Source organism: Monomorium pharaonis, chromosome 6 (genome assembly GCF_013373865.1).
Source record: "Monomorium pharaonis isolate MP-MQ-018 chromosome 6, ASM1337386v2, whole genome shotgun sequence".
Classification (NCBI taxonomy): domain Eukaryota; kingdom Metazoa; phylum Arthropoda; class Insecta; order Hymenoptera; family Formicidae; genus Monomorium; species Monomorium pharaonis.
In genome coordinates this window covers 8,375,066-8,395,108 of record NC_050472.1, presented here as the reverse complement: position 1 = coordinate 8,395,108, position 20,043 = coordinate 8,375,066, and the positions used below count along the sequence as shown (strand labels likewise).

The 20,043-nt window shown below is 32.1% G+C and overlaps 1 non-coding gene across 2 annotated transcripts; it reads right to left on the bottom strand.

Annotated features, from left to right (window-relative positions):
- Nucleotides 1-6,615: 6,615 nt before the first annotated feature.
- On the bottom strand, nt 6,616-9,343 carry LOC105840909. 2 transcript variants are annotated; one of them, XR_004963713.1, is made up of 4 exons: nt 9,311-9,343; nt 7,323-7,468; nt 7,041-7,173; nt 6,616-6,954 (listed from the first exon to the last, which is right to left on the bottom strand). It is a non-coding gene; the product is annotated as an uncharacterized LOC105840909 (transcript). The 2 variants fall into 2 exon arrangements; XR_004963712.1 differs by having other exon boundaries at nt 7,041-7,468.
- Between the last annotated feature and the right edge of the window lie 10,700 nt (nt 9,344-20,043).

Here is a 20,043-nt window from a genome sequence, read left to right as displayed (position 1 = left end):
TAAGAGTTAAATTCAACTTGTTCTATACTCATTGTATTTTAAAAATGAATAATAATTAACGTGTCAAATCGCATCTCAGTTACATATAATTTTTTTTTAACACAGAAAAGAATAAACACAGAAAAGCGAATATAATTAATATAATCGCTATTTTTGTAATGTATATAGTGTGTGTATTCTGCATAAAACATGTAAATACGCTCCGTCCATCGCATTGAATGTAGTTATTTCGAAAATTCATACCCAGCCTTAAATACCTCGCTGTTCTTATACTTTACTTCATATAATCATATATTTCTTATAGACTTTTAAGAGAGCTTTCTGCGCTCGCAATCGGAATATCGTACAAATCACATTAGGGAACGGTGTCAATTAGCTAATTAATTAGATCTTGTCATATTTTTACCGCTTTGCTAATTTAAATCTCTAAAATAATTTTACAATTAGATTTACACATAAATAAAACGTACTAACAGTTAATTGCACTATGTATTCGTTGTAATTTCTGTGATATATTAATGTTTTGTGGAATTATCGCGTGTACATATAGAAATAAACATTTCTCATATATAACATACAGACATCCTCTCACCAATTTATCATTAACTATAATTATAGAGAAAAAATTATCTCGGTATTAAAGGTAAGTAAATCTTTTTATCCAGCAGCGTAAAAGCAGAAAAAATTTATTTACGTTTTTTGTAGGAAAATATCGCGCGCGGGAAATATTCGCGAGCTTAGCGACAATTGCCAAAATGCAGGTATGCATTTCCGGTGGCATGATTGTTGCTAAGCTGGCTTCGCTAATTTCTTAAGGTGGCTGGTGCGTTGCCCAGTGCGATGACCGGCCGGCAGCGCACGAGGCATATATGTCACCTGACACCTTGTGATAGCGAGTCTTCCTCGGCGAGCTATATGATAATTATTAAATTTAGAAAATTTACAAAGATTTAAAAAATTCACGAATTATAAGATGAGGTAAAAGAGAATAGGGAAAATTATTCAGTTATATATTACAGTTTCTAGAGAAAGCGCAGAGATTCAGATATTAAGATTGACAGTGATCTTACTATCTCGAATCAAGGCGCAAGAAAATCCAACTTCTGTTTCCGGTTCAGCTGTGTCAATATGCATCTCCAAAATCATGTCGGAACGACCATCGGGGTGGAACGCATGAACGAGTACTTTACCTGGCCCATCTAACGTGCTGGGACACGTTACATCATTTTTCTGAGTATTCACATTCACGTGTTGGGCGACACGCCATGATATCAGAATGTCAGGATTTATCGCATTAATCCTGACATTCTGATATCGCAGCGTGCGGATCGACGTTAGATCGAACCTCTTTTATGATTCTTGATATTGTGGATGCCACTTGAAACTCGACGCACAATGGACAAGGCCATATATTATGATCGGAAAACACTCGGACCGGAAAACTACACGGTAAAAAAGAGAAAGAACGACATATACGTTAATCGCCTAAAATTGTTTTTCGAGGCATAACAAAAAAAAAAAGAAAAAATAAACAAAAAAGAGGTTTACCAAGTCAGCGAGATCGAAGAAGTTGCCAGGTAATTTATTTATAATAAAGTCTCCCATAACCAAAAGTTTGTACTAACTATACACTAACAATCAGAGGAAAAAAACAAAAAAAAAAAAAACTATACACTGCGTATTATTCTTAATAAGAAAAAAAATATTTTTAAATTGCGTATGTTTATTCATGATGGTGACAGTGCCACCAATTGTACAGTTTAAATGCATTTTATAAAGCACAATTTGCAACATGTTGTGTATGTACAACATAAGATATGAGTAGATCTAAACAATTCAGATACAGAGGGGGTGGAATAATTTACTAACTATTTAATCTTTCGTAGTTTGATAAACCGTTGTTTACCAACGGTTTTGAGCATTTCCCAGGCCTCGGGAGTGAGGATGGCTCGGTTCCATGGGACAATCCGGATTTATTGGAGGGTGCCGAAGGGGTCAAAACTGAGCTCGAAAATGCCTCGGAGAATTTCCTGCCGGAGCGGAGTCCCCTGCGGAGATGACTCTGTATTTGGAAGACCAATCCGGTTGAACGGTGTCAAAGTATCCTTCCTCCTGCGAGAACCAGGCATCAGTAAGCGACGTAAGCAACCGTCCTTAACTTATCCATCTCCAACTTATCAAACAGCCCATAAACTCTTCACTACTGCTACCTCCGTAGTCGCTTTCCTTACTATAATATTAATCAGAATTAAACTAGTCGGTCACCGCGCACATTTGCTACTTCCGCAAACGTTGTATTTTTGAAAAAATTTTGAAAAAAAGTTGCTTTTGTTAGACGTTGCATTTTTGCAAAGTTATTTCCAAGTGTTTTGCCATCCCTTGTAAATATTTTTGAGGATTAGTAGTTTTGCAACTTTGGTGAAATATGGTTTCACCATCCGATTGAAAAAGGCGTTACTTCGGCTGCTAAAATTTTTCGCTTTATTTTAGTTTTGCAGCACTGCTGAAATAATTTTGGTGTTTAATTTAAAAACATAAACATATTGAAACAAAAATGAATATGCACACATAGGTAGAGCACCAAAATTATTTTGGCAAGGCTGTCAAAACTTGAATTAAAGCGAAAAATTTCTGAGCGCGAGTTAACGTCTTTTCAATCGGCTGAGTTAAGCTCTTTTCTTCGAAAGCAACAAAGTGTTCTTCGTTATCCCCAAGCGTTTTTAAAATCCGACCCGTTTCCCTTAAATGCTACACGAATTCCACGAACACTCGGCAAACTTCGACAAAAAAACACACCCACTGTGTTGTGTGTCCCGCGACATCAGGGCAAATCGCCTGACATATCGCAGTTTTAATGATGAGCTAAATAGTTATTTTTTCGTAACAGTTATTACAGTTATTATTACTCATAAATAACAGTTATTTTATAATAGTTTATAAAATTTATAAGATTAATAAAAGAAATAAAATACAAAAAATAAAATTTTAACATATCCCAGACAGCACATGTAGATTATGAGAACGATAATAGGATATTGCGAAAGTATATTGCAATATTCGTATAATATTAGAGATACGTCTGTGATATGGCGAGTATATACTCATAACGTACTATGTCCGCGTTGCCTTATCCCATAGAATTTCGCTGGCAGTTTATGAGAATATACCGAATATATCTTAAGAATGTTATACGTATGTCTAAAGTATATCTTCAGTATATTCACAATATGTCTACAGTATGTTCACATTATATGGGCTCATGCATAATGAGAGGAATAAGGAACAAGGAATTAAACATACAGAATTAGCAAGAAGAAATAAGAAGAGGAATTAATCATTTCGCACATCAGGAAGCTATCGCAAAAAATGAAGCGTAATATCTGTTGAATACGCTGGGGTGCTTTGGGAAATTATGCTCAGATAATTGTAGGTTATAACCTAAATAATATATGTATATATACAATATATATATATTATTATAGTTTACGTTACTATATTATATCTTATGTACATACCAGAGTTATCTGGGCGTAATTCCTGAGAAAACCACGTGAGTTCGTGTTCGCACGTTCACACCCTACACTTCACCACGTGTCTGCATCACACGGCAGACGAAAATGCGTAACGTTACAGATCATAGATAGCGTTGACATGATTCACTTTCGATATTACGCGGATATTTTGGAAATATGTGATAGATATACATGAGATATATCATAGGATATTTTACGGATGTTTTGAGTATATTAGATATAATCTCAGTATATTCAGTAGGAGTTGCGAAGTTCAGTCGCTATATTCTAAGTTTATCTTGAGGATATATCAAAATGACATTCTACTGAGACGTTATATGAATGTTTTACGTATATTCGGTATGATCACAGTACATTACGTATGAGAGTATAATATTCGTACAATATCTGGTGCTGTCTGGGATATAACTACTATAAATTCTAAATTAAAATGTGATATTGGAAAAATTCTGAAAGACATATATTGAAATAAATTTTAATAAACATTATAAGTTTTTACTTTTTACAATATATTATTTATTATAATATAAACATACTTTATTACATTTTTAAATACAATCACAGTTGAATTACAGATGCGCCTACAAGATGCGCAGTCTATGGACAAAATTCATAGACCGATCTTAAGTTGAAGAATCGTCTTAAGTCTAGCCACGAGCAGACTTGAGAATTTAAGCTTTAAGTCATAAGAAACTGATCAATCACAGTAGATTTTTATAAAAATACTCAATTGTGATTGATCAATTTCTTACGGCTTAAAGGTTAAATCTTCATTGTAGACAAGGTCTAAGATCGATCTATGAATTCTGTCCTATGAGTATAAGTCTATGAGCTTTCCAACCGTAGCCATAAACAGTTATAAGTTAACTCCTGTTGGAGAAAATTGTTAACTAATTACAACGGTTTTCCTTCAATAACAGTTACAAAATACTAGATATAAAAATATCGCCCATCACTACACAGTTTATACCCAGCGCATTGCGCATCCTAAGGCCACGATCACACGTACTATTGTACTCAGGCGCAACCAAAATAGCTTCGACACACAATAGCTGATCCCTGTTACGTGCCTAGACACGATAAAAATTCTCTTCTTTAAAATATTTTTATCTAATCACCCTGTACAAACTATGTCTTAAAATTATCCCGATATATCATACCAGATCCATACTTATTGATAATCTTTTTATATCTACGGTCTTTTTAAACTTAATATTTGTCTGTTTCCTTGTCCTGTAAACATCCTGCATCCCACCCAAACTATTCTTTATGACATAGATATCAATTATCAAATTCTCTCCTTTTAAAGAAATCAACCAATAGCTATTTCCGCCTTACGAGCACTTCCTATGATTGGACGATGCTAACTTATTCCGACTTTAATATAAGGATCCCTCTCGATGATTAGAGTCAGTCTCTGTACTAAACCACTAGAAGTTAGACGAAAGTCTGTAAAACGTTAGAATAAACACTTTAAAATACCAGTGCGATCCATCTCTCACATTACGTGCATCTCACACGTAACATCCCGCGCAAATGCCACCACGCGGACACTTTATATAAATATTATATATAATAGGTGGAAAGAATAAACTGTAATTACTTAAAACATCGTGTCTGCTGTCGCAAAACCTTCCCGTGCTCTGGTCCTGGGGAGCTAGTCCGTGCACGAGAACAAGTTGTTAAAATATACAGATATATCAAAATTATAGGAGAAATGTTGTGGGTAAACCCGAGCAGAAATTAAAATCGGGCATTGTTAGGGGCCGGATAGGCATGCCCTAGTACCTGTTCAGGAACTCATCGGGAAATCCCAGTAGGCCCTGCAGACCGTAAATGTAACGTCGAGAACGTTGTTTACCTGATCAGATTATCCTTGTCAGGTCCGAATAAGACGCCCTATTTGTGCCTGATTATTTTTTAATTTACACACAAAAAGGATTTATTACCGAAGCTAAAATTTTTAGCCATGACAGATGTGTCTTTAAGACATAATAATAAATACCACATAGACCCCGAGAGCTCACTACGATAGCATAGGTTGATCCGTTTTCTGTCACCATGGTGCTTATGTAACTTTTGGAGTGTAAATTGCATTACGAGAAAGGTGCCGCGTGCGTCGTCACCTAGTGGCGGTCCGCAAACTACAGTAATACAATAATGAACGAAATAAGGAAAAGGAAATCAGGCCCCTCTGAGGATTGCCTGACAAAAATTAAAAATTATTTTTTCGAAACCAGGCTAGACTCGGAAATTCCAGATTAGGAAAAATCCTACTGTTGTTCGGTCAGGCTAGAATGAGGAATTCCATATTAGGGCAAACCTTACTGTTTCCCGATCAGGCGCTAGTCACGGATTGGGTATGCCTGATCAAATTTCTGCTTGGAAAGGTTATAAGAATTATCAAGTATTACATTCATGTATTGAACAACATTTTTTAGGGCAATAACGTTTCTTAAATAAAAGATTTATATTTTTGAACTTTACATTACGATATGCTTCTTCGTAGAATATATAGAGAAAAAATAAGAACAATTTTTTTATACAAATCAAACCCACGCTTTCGATTAACAAGGGAACCTCGCGAACCCGAAAATTCTGATTTTAATGAAACTTGGCATAAATGTAGAGGGGGTAAATACATGAATTTAGAAATTTTTAGTTGGTGCTTATAAACGGTTTGAAGGAATGAAACCACCCTTCAAAGTTGAGACATTTTTCTGTTTTCTTGATACATTTCGCAAACTAAACAAAATATAAAAAAATGCCATACAAAAGTTTTACAGCATAAATACCTTTGTTTAACTATGTTATTTATTTTTTCAAAAAAAAATAAAAAAAAAACTTTTTTTTTGAAAAAATAAATAGCATAGTTAAATAGAAGTATTTATGTTGTAAAACTTTTGTATGAAACATTTTTTAATATTTTGTTTAGTTTGCGAGATATGTCGAGAAAACGCAAAAATGTATCAACTTTGAAGGGTGGTTTCACCCTTTCAAACCGTTTATAAGCATCAACTAAAAATTTTTAAATTCATGTATTTACCCCCTCTACATTTATGCCAAGTTTTATTAAAATCAGAATTTTCGGGTTCGCGAGGTTCCCTTGTAAATTAGAAATTGATTGATTCAATCGTTATTGAGATCTCATAATCTCGGATGTTCGCAAAGGGTATAATACCAATGTGGTCTCGCGCTGCGCGTTCACTTGATGCAAGACAATACTGTGTCTCTTGTTATACGTATTTGTATATTAATTTATAAATTTATTATATATTTATTACATTCTATTTAACTAAATATATAATATATTATTTTTTGTCTACTCTACATTTTAATAACGTATATTGATCGATCGTGACTTCCATCATTTTTTAATAGATTTCATGGCAATAAAATAAGACAAGGACGCATTTGTTAGCTATAACAAAAAACAACAGTTATATTTTCTTATTTTAAAATATCTTAAAATATAATATATTATGATTTATGTGAAATGTTTTATACCGTGGCAAAACATTGTAAGGACCCCACGAATAATTTACCAACTTTCAAACCAAAAGGTTTATTGCCTCTTAATAACAAAAATTGTATCAATTTTCGTATATATAGAGGAGTTTCGTACCATTGGACTTCATACCTACATGCGGTAACATAATATTAAGTAATTTGAGAGAAAAATATGTATAAATAATTTTCAGTCCACATATATGTGTGTGTATTATATTAACTTTTATATTCGTTACTAAAGTCTGTAAAACAATTATAGTAAACTAGAATATTTCTTACGCAGTAATAAATATAAGATTATAATGATCTGTAATTTCTTGTCCCATAAAATTGGAAAAGAACAAGTAAATATAAAAAATTAATATTATTGTAAGATGTAATAGAAGTTCTTCAACAATAAGTTTAGATGATAAGATCTGAAAACACTAAAGTACGAGTACAAATGTTGAAATCAATTTTTGAATTAAAATTTAAATTAGATAACTTATATAATAATTTATATAATCTATTGTACAATATAAGATATACATAGTTTAAAAATTTTCAATTATATTTTTAACTACATATTTTTAAAAATAAATACATCCTTATTTATCCTAATTTTAAACACATAACATTCAAGAATATATAAGATCTGCTCATAAATTGTAACTAGCAAATTGGCCTGTTCTTCTCTTTTAAAAAAATAAATAAAAGAAGGAATTTGAAAGGTGTTCCTATTATGAAAAACCAAGATAAATGCCGCGTTAAATACTGAATATGTAAACTTTTGCATATGTCTTTTTTATATAAGTAAGTCTTTTTTATATAAGTTATATAGTTTAATATAAGTAATAATTTTTTGTGCATCAAAAGTGGTACCTTTTGTGTCGTTTTGTAAAGTCACTGATTTTAACACTTTAATATTATGCATAGTTTGTCTTCTAATAAATGGCGTAAATAGTGGCGAAAAACATTCCAGCACAACTTTTTAAGCATGTTTGATCATTTCAACACTTGTAGAGACGTATTTCGTAACAAGCATATAATAATTTTTGCAGACATTACTGACATTTATTGACGCTTTGACGTTTTCACCAATTTAATAATTCTTTGACTAATTTGTCAATTTGCGAGAATCCAAGACACTCAAGGAATTACATCAACGCACACATAACAAAAGATCCTGTATGCATACCGTGTGTAACGGCTTTTTGCACTCATACAGGTAAATGCACTTGTGCAAAAAAGGCCGACTTTACATAATGTACTATTGCTAAATCTTTATTGCTGAATACCAGACAACGGCCAAAGTTTGTTACTTTAAAATTTATCACTAATAAAATATTTAATAAATAATAATGTGTTAATAAACAATAATATTGAAAGATGTTTTATAATTTTTTCAAACTGTAATTATTTTAAGAAAAAAGTAATATTAGACGCAACAAACTCATATATTCAAAAAAGAAAGTATCGAAAAAACGTGTTGAAGTTAGGTTTATTGTAAGTTTAAATTGTATACTGTTTCTATTGTATTACATTGTAATGATAAATTCTTTGATCAATTTAGTATTAGCTATTTAAATAATTCTCAAAGCAGCAAACGTTTACAATATTATGTAATTAATTAAATTAAGAAAAATTTTACTAAATTATATATAATCATTTTAGGCTATTATTTGTATCTATTAAGCATTACCATTATTAAAAAAAAAATAATTATATTACTTATTATTACCCCAGAAAAGCAGAACTTCGAAACCGTTTTCTATTTATACATGCACGTAGCGCAGAAAGAAAACCAATCAGCATCAGAAAAGAGCAGACAACATTTCGTAACATTACAGTGTCAATATCAAACGGCTTTAAAGAATAGATTTATGTATGTTATGTATTTTGTATTTTTTTATAACTTTTTTAAATGTGTATAATGTTTTTAAAGAAGAAAGAAAATTAAGTAATGAACTAATGTATGTTAAAATGCTTACTTTCTATATCTTTTTTATTCTTTAAATCTGTATATAATTATTTATATAATTATTGCAATTATTATTATTTACAAAAAGTAAAAAGCTAAATGGCGCGCGCGTAGCGCGCGCTTGTGTTGTTCTAATATTACAAAATTAGCATTAAAATTTTTCTTCTATAAATGTCACAAAAATTTTTAATCTAATAAGTTGTCAAAATTATTCTTTAAAATATAATAAAGATTATTAAACACATATAAAACAGCATAAAAATAATATACAATATTTATTGAATATGAATTTATAAATAAAACTTACTTGGAAAATATTAAAACTCAAAGTAAGTACACCAAGTATTATTAAAAACATAAATGACATCTCAAAGTTAGATATTAAATATTCGGAAAACCTTTAAAAAATAAATTGTTATTACATATATAACAGAAACATTGTATTATAGAATGTAAATACTTACATTATTGCCTTTCGATGAATATGTACACCGTAAATAAAATTGTTATAAACCAAATTTTTGTTTTTGAAATTAATACTTTGAGTGTAAATTACTATTGCCTTCTGGATACGATAACTGCAAATAATTTAATAGCAATGAATATCTAAAAATGTCGCTGTCTCGAAAACAGAAGTTTATAGCAACAAAATTAGAGTGAAGTTCCGAAAACAACAGCTCTAATTTTTTGAAACTATATACTCTTACGTATTTTGGCGCGCTGATTACGAATGTGATAGTGAAAATTGGCGCAAATTTGATTTTCATGGCGAAAACCATGAAAAAACCATAAAAATCATGATTTTTTAACTTATTTCCATAAGTAACAGGAATTTCGAAAAATATTTCGAATAAAAGTTATAAACCTCATCAAAATGCACAATTTATGTTTTATTAATTTTTGCCATAAATATAATAGTTTTTGAGAAAAGCAACGTTAAATGTTCAAAACTTTATATAACCTATCCAACACAAATCGAGTTTTATTAGTTAATTTCAATGCTTACTTAATAAACTATCTCAAAAAGTCGTGGACGTCGTTTTGCTCTGTAAGCAAAAGGGAGATGTAGATTGATCTCGCTATGTGTGGAAAGTCGCAAATCTGTGTGGTATAGTACAAGTAAAAAATTTATAATTTTTAAATCTTTATTATTGATGTAGAAAGAATTAAATTGCCCAATCATTATTTGTTTACAAATCTATATGTAGTACAGAGAACGCATGAGCGGTGTGCAGGGGGAGGGGTAAGCCCTTCGTCCTATATCCCCGCATAAATAATTATGTCCGTGGCATAGAACAATGTGGAAACAAACAGCGTGGATCTCGTTTGGTGTGGAAAGTCACAACTTATGCGGTGTGAAGAACGCATTGGCGGAATGAAGAAGTAGGGACTTACCTCCAATTTCGATAAAACTTACTGTTGTACCCTTCGGCGTAACAAGGATATTTTCGGCATCGTGTCTGCCCAAGGAGTTGGAACTCGCGGAGGAAGTACTGCGAGGGCCAGGTTTACCAGTAACGAGACTCTCGTCTTTTTTATAAAAGGCGTCGTTTATTCTGTATTGTACAGATTAGCTATCAACACGTGCGGTCGTCGGTGATGTCGCGCCGTGTTGAATTACATGTGGTGATAAGACTCGGCGAAAGCTTGATAGCTCATTTGACGCTTCGTCGCTATGTAGTATTAAGTACTGAAGTCTATTTGATCCGAAGTAGTAAGCACACACGTGACACGCGTATTAGCGTGAATGATAACTGGTCCCCCTGCCTATCAATCGGCAGTCGTTTATAATGTTTATATAGTTCGCGGAAAGTGTCAGTTAGAGGGGCAATAGGCCCTCGATACTATTATGGCCACGCGCATCCAGCGCGCGGGAAATATTCGCGGGCTTAGCAACAGGCCGCCAAAGTGCAATTTTAGCATTTTCACCGGAAATGTGGCGTGATTGTTGTTAAGCTGAGATCGGTGGAATTCCAAGTCTCGACCGGTGCGTTGATCGGTGCGATGGCCGGTCAGCCTTGCGCGAGGTGTCACTTGATACCTCGCGCGATAATATGAGATGACACTTCCTCTGAGAGTGTTCAAGACATTTTTTATTAATATAATTATATTAATATTTCAATATAATAGTATATGCATGGTTGGAGTGATTCTGTCTCACTCACAACATTACAAAAGAACGTTTTTAGGTGTAAAAATCAGGAAAAAACTTTATTAATTTAATTATTAAAAATATAAGTTAACTGTACATGTTTCATCTTTCTAATAACATCTTTTGAAATAATCTGTAACAAATATGTATCTATAAATATGAAGTATGCATGGATCATCACAAAGTGTTAGGTTACGTACAATCTTCGAGTTCTCGTCTAGCCTCCGTGGTGTACGGACACAGAACAGTTTTTTTTCTGCAACTTTTTACCTGAGTTGCATTTACAAGTAACACTACCCAACGGTCAAAACCGATTCGTCTAAAACTTTGCAGAGACTTAGTATTGACCAAAACATATAATCTATAACTGTTTATAGCGGTCCAAAATCATTTTAACTTAAAACTTATTATTAATAAAAAATGAATAATTACATAGCCATGTGAAAGCGTGGCTTTCTAGCATTTGGAGTAAGCGTAGTCGTATTTTGTAGTGTAGTCATATTTCGGTTAACTTTCCGACTATGGATTACTTTTCTACTAATCACAACGTTGTAAGCAGTCCAAGAAAATTATAAAATGTAACTTATAATTAAAAAATAATATTAACGTTTTTTAGACGTTGTTTTAATGTTAAAATTACGACGTGCTTTTTTTATCACTTTTCCAACGTCAAATATAAAATCTATTATCCGACGTTAAGGTATTTAACGTTCACTTGACGTTATGATATACTACTTAGTTTGCAAAAGTCTAAAAAAGTTCATTATTTTATATGAAAAGACAAATCTTAATAAAATTTATCGCACTTTTTACTACGTAAAGTTTGATATAGTGTGAAACGCCGACTTCGCTATTTTTATTCCTCAAAGAGGAAGACAAATAATCCGCCATTTTCTAGTATATTTAGATTAACATTGTTTAACGCATTTTATTAACAATTTAAAGGATTTAAATAATATCTGTTAAAGTTAATTTTGACAACATGTCTATTTTAAAAGTAATTTTGATTTAAAAAATCTACATTTTGAAAATTTCAGTTATTTAATAAAATATTTAGTAAATTAGAATATTTTAGAAGAAATTCGTCTAATTTCGATCTATCATTTCCACATTTATCAATAATTAAAGTGGGTTTTGTTATAAATGTTCAGTGCTGAGTTTGTGTATTTATGTCAAAATTACAATAGTATCAAAGATTACGCAAGCTATATTTTTCCTCTAAAGCCATTTTATTTGTGCCAAATTAATAAGTATTATGAGACGTTTATTACACCAATGCCATTATATGGTTTGAATAGAAGCACGAAAACTACACCTAAAATATTACGTGTTGTAAAAAAATAACCTCAGGTTTAGCAGAGTGTACAAAATCAAAGTTTACAAAAATTACACTAATGTTAAAACTGAAGAAGAAAATATAACCTCAATTTAACTTATATAAGTCGGCTCCCAACGTTGGTGTAACTTAAATTTCATTTCCTAAATTGGTGCAAAAGAGGGTCTAATGCCCGATTTCTTCACGTCTAGTTATCTTGTGGTTAAAATTACCCAGGAGATAAATTACCAGATCTATGCACGTGATTGGTTAAACTTGAAATTTATCCTCCGGATAACTTTATCGGGATTAAAGAAATTGGACATGAATGGCGTAGCGGAAACATTGGATACCAACGTTAAAGTTTATTTTAACGTCGGGCGGACGTCAAAATGCTGCTTGGGAATTGTACATCTTGTTTATTAGTAATGCTATGAAGAAAAATAATTAATGATTTATCTTTATTAAAAGCAAAGAAAAGAAAAATATTTTGAAGCATTTGTAGCGTCAAGTGGACCGCAACCTAATACATAATTGTGATGTAAACAGCTTTTGTAATTATAGTAGTATTTATTTAATTTAATATTATATAAGTTATTAGTTAAGGTTATGTAGCCTAGGAGCATTCCTATATCCTTAGGTTGCATGCGCTTTTTACTAAGGTCTTATGTCTTTTTAATAAGGCCATCTAGCAGTCCTAAGAATATGTCCTAAGAGCAGGTATCCTAAGGTTGTCCATTTCTAATCTTAGGAAACCTGCCCTTAAGACTCATGTAAGGATATTTGTTATATGTTTATAATTTTGGTTGCGTTATTTACACACTTATATATATATATATATATATATATATATATATATAAAATAAACGTACTTAAATGTAGTTTGAAGCATTGAAATTAACAAATAAAACTCGATTTGTGTTGGATGAATTATAAAAAGTTTTGAATATTTACCGTTGTTCCTCTCAAAACCTATTATATTTATGACAAAAATCAATGGGACATAAAATGTGCATTTTTATTAAAATGAATCCAATTTTTGGATTATTATCCAAAACTTTTATTTAAAACGTTTTTTGAAATTTCCATTATTTAAATTGTCACGTTCTGATTTTTATGTCCGTTTTTGGGTCAATACATTTAAGTAATTTACCCGAGGATGGACAAGTTTGTGAGAAATATTAATCTTCCCCGAAAAGATAGCGAATTTTATAAGTTTGATATCGAGGATCTTTTTTCTTTATATTTTTAAAATGAGGAAAGTTAATTTCAAAATCAATCCTAATGAGTTTATATTTGTTTTGTTCTTTAGGCTTTTGTAAAGGTTGAATCAAGAGTTTATCTAATTCATAAATAAATTTTAGAGGATCGCGATTAAAGATTATCGCTTGATTAATCTGATATCTCAGTCTTTTAATTCTTACGCGCCTACCACCCTTTTTGGGCATTTAATATTTAAAGTTTTAAGTTAATAACACTCAGTTGCCACACCGAAGTTGCCACAGAGAAAGAGTTAGGATTCAGGTCTTTTGCCACACAAATGTCAGCGACAGGGCCCGAAAGATCTGGCTCGATGCTCTCGGCAGCGACAGAGTTTGAATTCAATCTGTTGCCACTCAAAGGCAGCGACAGAATTTAGTTTTGATCTGTTGCCACTCAAAAGGCAGCGACAGTAGTTGAAAGGTAAACTAAATGATTTTGAAGAGTATTTAACTTAATTACCTTTAATTCCAAAATCTACTTTGAAACAACAAACTGAGTCTGAATTCTAGGATAGGTCCACTAAGGACTTCGATTAAAGATCGCTTAAGTTAAAGATCACGACAATCCCAGACTAACTGAATAACTGTCGGATTAACCCGAGTAGTATTGCAATTGACTTAAACTTATACAAGGCTGACTAAAGTCTTACAGACTGACGCTGAGCATTTGGCTCATTTATTTATACTTAATTTCCTTCTACTTAAGCCGCATTTTTTCCCCTACGCAAACTTATTTTCTTGTGAAGGAGGAAGGTTTAGTCTCAGGGTGTAACCCTATGCTCAATCGATTTTGATTCCGATATCGACCTGCACTTGATAATACCAGCAACCGAATAAGAAATCAATACAGCAACCGAATAAGAAATCAATGCTCATGTATTCTATTATTTAAATTCAGTTTTTAAAGTAATTATTACAATTTTAGTTTAAATATTCCCGCGTACGTTACAAAATACATGAAAAAACCATGATTTTTATGATTTTTTTGTGGTTTTTGCCATGAAAATCACATTTGCGCCAATTTTTATTATCCCGAGAAAAAATGGAAAACATCTAAATGGATCTCGTCAGATCCAATCACTCAGATCTGGTTTGATCAAAATATTGGCTCTATCTGATCAGATCCAATTAGACATGGGTATATCTGATCCAATCCTAGCGGACATAGTCACCTTTACGAAAAATGTGATTTAATCATATATAACTCTATATAACTGTATAAGTTTTTATGTGATATAAATGATATAAAATTTAAAATTTTATTTTTATATTTCTTCCATTCTCGGAAGCTCTCTCCAAGTTGCGGAGGTCCACAAATTCTCTTTGAATAACATAACAAAAATAATATACACTACAGTTTCTTGCTAGTGCTAGGTAACTGGATAGTCTTTTTTTATAGGCTTTTTGGAGTAAACTTTCTCACGAGAAAGAGAAGCGCCGCGCCCTCGCCTAGCAGCGATCTTGCAAACTATTCGCTGAGGCATCATATTGTGATCTGATCATATATAACTCTACATGACTATTTAAGTTTGTATGATTCTATATTTTCAGTAAAAATTTATGGTACTTTTTTAATCGAATAATTATAATGTAATTCCAAATATGGTATCAAATTGACAATTATTGTCAAATTGGTAGGAACTTATATGTGTGCGTGTGTGTTAATTTTTCAAAAATTGAGACAACTATTTTTAATATAAAAAAATCAATTTTTTGTCCAAAAATCATTTAAGCTTCTCCTTCACAGGAGTTATTATCTATATTTGATATAATGTCCAACATTAGGTGTAAAATTTAATAATAATGGTAAAAACAAAATTGTTATAAGTTCTAACTGATAAGATTGCTTAGATCCGGTAAGATTTGACGCACAATGTACACTCAGATCTTAGAAGACCTTATTTAATCTAATAGTGTCAGATTAGATCCGACGAGATTTGATTCGACCAGTGCTCAACTTCATAGGCCAAAAATGATCAGATCTGGTGAGATAAACTCATATCTGGCTAGATCTGATCAGACCTCGCGAGATCTGGCGTGCAATGTCCGCTCGCACCTCAGGAGATCTGGAGTGATCGGATAATGTTCGATTAGATCGGAAGAGATTCGATTAGATCTGTGATTTTATATCGAGCTAAAGCAATGGTCAGATTTGGTGAGATCGAAGTATAGTTTAACATGTCTGGCTAGATCTGATCAGATCTGGTCGTGCAAACCTGGTGAAATAAATTAATGAAATTGTATCCAATAAAATCTGAGTCTACTTGAATTTCAGATCTAGTCGTACCTCATTTTATCAAAGCAGACATAGTCAGAGTTCCTTCATTTTTTTCTCGGATTTGCGTAGTTTTTCAATAAATATTTATAATAATACATATAGCATTTAGTATATTATACAATCAAAAAGCCGAACATTATTATTAGGAAAAAAATATTATTTCTTATGTTACGTCCAGCCTTATGGGATTTTACTCTTTATTCAGTAGGAAGGATATTTCAGGGAGAACAGGTAAGGCAGGGAAGAACGTAACAAAACGTGTAGAATTCCCGTAGGCACACAGTTTAAGAGAGGGTATGTGCCTCGGGTCGAACGCACTTTTTATGACTCAAAAATATAGGTCAACGTGCCGATAGGCCCGCTATAACCCGTTTCGAGTCGTACGTCCGTCGGTCCAAGTTTCGAGTCAACGAATTGAATCGCTTTAACTTGGGATCGGACCAGGTGCAGTCTTTGTTCAGGATAGACGAGGTCGTTATTAATTAAAATAAATGATAAAGTTTCACATAAAATTAACAAAAGTATTTATTCTAATAACAAATAAAAATAAAAATAAAAGAAAAATACAAATAAGCGCTGAAGTCGTGGTTTGACAATTTTGGAATAACGGTATAATTAAATTTAAGACGCATAGTGAGTATGAATATAGTTGTACAAATATTAAATAAGTATATAGTGGGCGGAGAAAGGGAAACAAAGAGATTTTTGTTTTTTAATTCTACAGTATTAACGGTAAACGCGGAGCAAAGAAATAGACGAAGGGTTTATTAAATGGTTACATGAAGAAAACAGAGATGCTTGAAATTGTAAGAGGATAAAGAATAACGTAGGAGAGAGTGGGGGTGGAACATCTTCGGGTTTTAGAGAACTGATCTAGGAATAAGTAAGAGAAACAGGAGGAGCGGGGACGTTTCGAGGATCACACGGGGGTTCCTCAAGATTGTGGCATGGTGTCGGGATATCTGAGGATCACTCGAAGGTTCCTCAGGGTTGTGGTGTAATGACGAGATAACTGAGGATCACACAAGGGTTCCTCAGGGTTGCGGTATGGTGTCGGGATATTCTGAGATTCGCACACGGGAGCCTCAGGTTCGTGTGAGTGTAAGGGAATTATTTATAAATAATAGGAGGGTGTCTTAAAGAATTTAAAACGGAAGGGAGCAGATGAGTAACGTAAAAATAAAAGAAATTGTGATTGTGGGACTTACTCATTACTGGTTCTCGAATGAATCCGTTGCAATCGAAGGGATTTCTTGACTGGATGGAACGGCCCTAAATTTTATTCGCGCACTGATTCTACATGATTATTTCTATTACTATAAACTAACTGACTACTGACTGCTACTACTATTATTACCGACTGCTCAACTATTACTACTATTACCTACTATTACTGACTATTACTGACATTATTACTGACTGCTACTAACTGACCGCTCAACTATTACTACTATTACCTACTATTACTAACTGATTCTCTTCAAGATTTGATATTATATATACAGAGTCTTACAAGGGGAGGATCCAGATGTAAGTGGTTCAAATATTCTAATTGGTAGGATTCTTTTTCAGGATTGTGTGGTGGGTGAATTCTACGTTTTCTTATTGGAAAAATAGTTTTTTCTTTTTGACCAATCATACGTTGAGTACTCTGTCAAAAGTTTCTCTGTTTCCTCCCACACTCTTTCAATTTTATCGAAGGGATCCGACCTATCGCGTAGGTTATCTTCCCTTTGGGTTTAAGAAATAAATAATTTTTTCTATCGTGCTAGACGTGCTACGGTATGGGTTGCAGATGAAGGAAACGGTTATTTATTTTTTGCTTATGTTTAGGTACTTTATTGCTCATTTTTTGTGAGGAAACGTGAAACTTTGCTTAGATCCCATGTTTGTTTTTGAATTTCTATCTTCAGAATTTATTATTTGTTGACTCAATATTCAAAGGAGTCGGAATTATCTACTTGGTCGTTTCGTCCATCTATGTTTGTCATTACGTTTCTAACAAACTAATCCTAGACGCATAAAAAATTATCGGTCGGAGACCGTTGAAACGGAATTTCTTTTGTAAATTATTCGTTTTTCTGACGAAGGGAAATCGTGGAGTCTGCCGGACGTAACACTTATTAAGTTTAAACTTTTTAATATAATTATTTTAAAAATAATATTATTATTAAAAGTTTTGCTTTAAAAGCAGCTAAAATAACCATGCGCGCTTGCGCGCGTGTATGTGACACACATTTTTATCATACATAAATATATATTTTTATTTGTTTTTTTTTCAAAATAAGTTTTTTGATTTAAAACCTTTAGATAAATAAAACGTAATTTATTTTTTAAATTTACTTTTACTATTTTTATAATTTTGATTATCACACACATATATTTGAATATTCACAGTTTCTTACCTAGCAATTTTAAACATTCCACATGCATGTTGACCACATGTTAAAAGCATTGATCCTGTTGATACCGATGCGATAAGTCCTATGCATAAAGCTGCATTTATGTAGAATTGCTGTATATAGTAATATCTTTCTTGATCAATAAAGTGTTCAGTTATAATTTGTATGCGACGTGATCGAGATTCATTTATAGTTAGAATAATACCAATAAAATCTGGCCATAATTGGATGCCAACCAAAATAAGTAAAATGCAAACGAGAACTACTAAACAACATTAAAACAAATAATTACTCATGTAAGGTAGTCTTTTTATAATGTAAATTTAAGGGGATGCTGGAGACGTGTCTGATGTCTGTTTTATCGATAGAAAGACGGTAATTTTTCTATTGCAATATCTCTTTATTCCTTTTATAGATTTGGAAATCCTTCTCAAGAGAGAAAGTAAATGCATTACTATCAGTCTATGAAGTGGAGTTTATACTAAAAACAAAAAAAAAAAGTTAATTCGCAGTCACATCGTAACGATACTTGTTTAATATGAAAGATCTACGTACAGTTTGTACTTACAAAATTCATATCCATAGATTGATAGACGACAGGAACAAACAGTGTCAAGTTTTAAATTTAGATTTTGATGCTTACTTGAAACAAAATTATGATACGAAAATTTAGGTTACATAATACTCGTGAAAAGTTGGTAAGTAGAACAATATGAAAATAATAAATTTTTCGTTCTTGATATAAAATTAATTAAATTCACAAATTGATACTAATATTTGTACTTTAGTTCTGGAAAAGGAATTCAGAAGTCTGTAAAAGAATATATATAAAATTTTTCTATAATGATGTGCACGAATAACTACACTATCCCCTTACGGAATATAACTACAGCCAATAAATATTACAATTGTGTGGTTATTATAGGACTCTCTGTAGTTATCATAGAAAGTATCACAGTAATTTGTGCTATTACACGCTGTTGTTACTGCATGAAATCTCTGTAATACAGAATACATGTCTAGCCCATGAAATGTGTAATCCACTACAAGTGTAACCCACTACAGTGTACGTAATACACTACACGTGTAATCTACATAACGTGTAATACATTTCTACACACGTGTAATGCATTAAACGTGTAATGCCATCAGCAATCTATGAAATTTGATATAGCAAGTCTTATTATATAAATTATATCCATAAATATTGTTTGAAACTTACTAGATTTATTATATCACTTTTTAACCATATTGGATGTACCGGATTTATTGTATCACTTTTTAACCACATTGGATGAACAATGTACAAAATGTACGTAATTTTTAAATAAATGATTTTTTCCATTATTATACATTATGTATTTTTTTTATGTATAATTATAGTTTACAGATTTTTTTCCTGTAATCTGAGCGTGTAGTGCGAAAATATTACGGAATATTACAATACTTTAGCCTGTTATTTCGTGTATATAATACTTTTATGTAATTCCTGTAACATAATTTTCTGTAATCTGCTGCAGTTTCTTTCCATAAGGGTCGACCCTGAGCAAGTTTGAGAAACAGTCCAGCATCCCCTTAATTTATATATAATTATAAATAAGACTGTCGTTTCTGACTGCCATTTCTGACGC